The 3,091-nt window shown below is 39.1% G+C and overlaps 1 non-coding gene across 1 annotated transcript; it reads left to right on the top strand.

Annotated features, from left to right (window-relative positions):
* The first annotated feature begins 245 nt into the window (after nt 1-245).
* On the top strand, nt 246-328 carry TRNAL-UAA. Its single transcript has one exon. It is a non-coding gene; the product is annotated as a tRNA-Leu (tRNA).
* The last annotated feature ends 2,763 nt before the right edge of the window (nt 329-3,091 follow it).

The following is a 3,091-nucleotide window of genomic DNA, read 5'->3' as shown; positions in this document are numbered from 1 at the left end:
GTTGAAAGCATTGACAATTTATTTTCTTCTCTCACTCGCGTCGATTAAGACTACAACCTATGATTGATGAAAAAAAAAACAGCAAGGAAATGACCCTGCGGTATTAAATTAACATGCAATTCGGGGCATAAACCGCGAAACTGGAGGCTCGAAGCATGGTCGTGGCAACGATCGATGATGAAATCTTCTTTGCTAGCGGCCTTCACCGGTTTTACTAGGCTGTAATTCAAAATAAAGCATCAATAGCTGGTTTGCCCGAGTGGTTAAGGGGGAAGACTTAAGATCTTCTGCACATAAGTGCGCGTGGGTTCGAACCCCACAGCCAGCAAAATTAAATTTTATATGGAGGTTCAGTGTTTTTTTTTTTGTAGGGGCGAGTCGGGGGAGTTTGACAACGTTGCTCCCTCCGTACGGATTTATAAGAAGTTGGTATTTTTTAGATTCACTCATACTTTCTTGTATCTAGTCTATATTTAGTGTGTGTGTAGGGAATGGTGTTTTGGCACCCGGGAGCATATGCTCCCGGATGTTAAACTTTATTTTAAATACACTTTTAAAATGTTAAAAAAATTAAACACAAAATTTAGTGGGTACATTTCAAAATTCTACACGTTCACAAAGTGGTTCCACAGAAAACCGACATTTTGAGTGTCATCTGTAAAAAAAGACAAATTTTGATGTAGAAAAAGGTTGTGTAGGAGACGTTTTGTTTCTCTTTTTCATACATGTCACAAAAAATGTCTGTTTTTCGTAAAACTTGATGTGCGCACGTAAAATGTCGATACGTAAGCGAGAAATTTTTTGTACGAATTATTTCGACATTTCAAAAAAAAAATTCGGGTGGCAGGAGCATATGCTCCCGTGTGCCGAATTGAATTTCTGGTGTATGTTCACTTATTTTGTTTTGTATCTAGTCTACTTTAAAAATGTCTAAAACATCTTATGTTAGTAAACGGAGGGAGTACTACTCCTACTTCTAAATGCACATTACTCTTTTCTATACTCAGTTTTTCCATGACTGGACTAAAACATTTGGAGGGGATTTATGTGCCAAACTCTTATTTGATTTAATCTTTCCCTACAATTGAATTTTATGGAGGTTCATTCGGTGGGGGTGGGGGGAGGTTTGACAACGTCGGCACCAGACTTCTGTACAATCGTGCTCGTGCATTCTTGACTTCATGCACTACTTAATGCAAATCACTCTTTCCTAAACTGAAATTTTCCATGACCGGACTAAGATATTTGGCATTCGACACTAGCTTAGGGGAATCTTTCCTAAAAAAATAGGCTGAAATAACTTTTTTTACAGCCATGCACCACTGCATGGTGATATTAAATGGTATATCTATGATACCGAAAGCATCACCAATATAAAAATAATGCTACACTTACGGGAAAATTCTTATGGGATGGCGTGCCAATCACAAAGCCACTGCGGACAATTTGTTTGGAATTGTCGCACTCGTTTCTTCCAATGACTTGATTCCACATGTGTTCGTAATAAAATCCCGTAAGAATTTGCATGTAAGTGTGGCATTATTGTGCTTCCTTGATTCGAAATCTCAAGGGATCTTTGTAGCATAGTCTTTGGAATTTTTCCTATAAAGTTTGTTTGTTTCTTTGAGAATCATTATGCTCTCAAGGGTTTGCCCTTGAATTGGCTCAAATTGCTAATACGATGGGATATATTGTGGTTGACCTCAATTCTAATGTTTGGTGATACACGACGGTGAGATGAGAGGGAGGAAGATAGTGTCGGCGGGGAGAAGGGAGGGGTTTGGATATGATGATCAGTCGCACGCTCTAGAGAAGACAGTCTTCTTCTTCTTCTTTTTTTATTTCAAGGGAGCTAGTGAAGCGGTACGCTGATGCGGGGGCGAATTCATTGCAAAATTGAGGGCATGAGCTTGGGATTGCTAGCAAGGTGTAATGTCAAGCTGTGATTACAGTTTCGAGTGTCGAAGCGTTTCAAGCATTTGCGTTTCGGTTAGCAACTATCAATAGCAAAAATTCTATGCCCCCATATCAACATCCAAAAGTGGCATTCGAAATATTCTCTTTGACTAGATTTTCTATTATTTAATAGACATATATTTTCACAAATTAATTATCCAAGGTGAATTACCGTCGGGGCCTCCTCCAAGAACAATGATGGACAAAAGTGACAACTCAAAAGGAATGGATCCAGCACTATGTTACTATGGGCATTCGAAATCCTTTGGTTTTCGTACATCAAAGGGTATTTAAGTCCTTGAAGCATTGCTATATATCTGAGACAGTTGTGTGCATCGTAACTATGCAGAGGCCGGGTGTAATACTTATTCCTTTTAAGTAATGAAGCGTCCTTTATTAAAAACAAAATAAGATGATTTTTTTTCAAGAAGGTTGCATGCCGTTTCATTAAGACTTTGAAAAGGAGTTTTTACAAGAGGTAGGGGGATAGACACGGCCAAGCAGTCCACTGCCACTAATAAATTTAATCTACAAATTAGTTGTGGGTAGCTCCTTTTCAAATTCTATTACCGATTAATAAATTTACTTTTGTGTATGGACTAGTCCTGGTCTCTGTGAGTGTATCCAACGCCAAGATATGTGTTGATGACATGCTTTCTTTTTAAAGGGAAACCGTGCACTTTATTAACCAATCAAGGCAGGGGTACGATCAGGTTCTAAGCTCTGAATTCAAAACGCCGGTGGCTCAGTGTAAGATTGTATTATGTCTCACAATTGATACAAAACTATTTGGGGTACAAGGGATATAAATAGTAGAGCTAATCGACTAAGCCTAAAACCCTAGCTTGCGTTACAAGTCTAGCTTAACCGAAACATATAATCTAACATCCCCCGTAGTGTCAACGTGGGGTTCAATCACGTTGAGACTGAAACGAATATCATGAAACGGCTGTGTTGGCAGTCCCTTGGTAAAGATGTTGGCGAACTGCGCTGTAGTGGGAACATGAAGAACTCGAACTTGGCCCAAAGCAACTTTCTCCCTGACGAAGTGAATATCTATCTCAATATGCTTTGTCCGCCGATGCTGAACTGGATTGCTGGACATGTAAACCGCTGAAATATTATCACAATAAAC

Source organism: Lolium rigidum, chromosome 5, assembly GCF_022539505.1.
Source record: "Lolium rigidum isolate FL_2022 chromosome 5, APGP_CSIRO_Lrig_0.1, whole genome shotgun sequence".
Taxonomy (NCBI): Eukaryota; Viridiplantae; Streptophyta; class Magnoliopsida; order Poales; family Poaceae; genus Lolium; species Lolium rigidum.
Note: the sequence above shows the minus strand (reverse complement) of the source record. Positions and strands in the feature narration are given on the sequence as shown.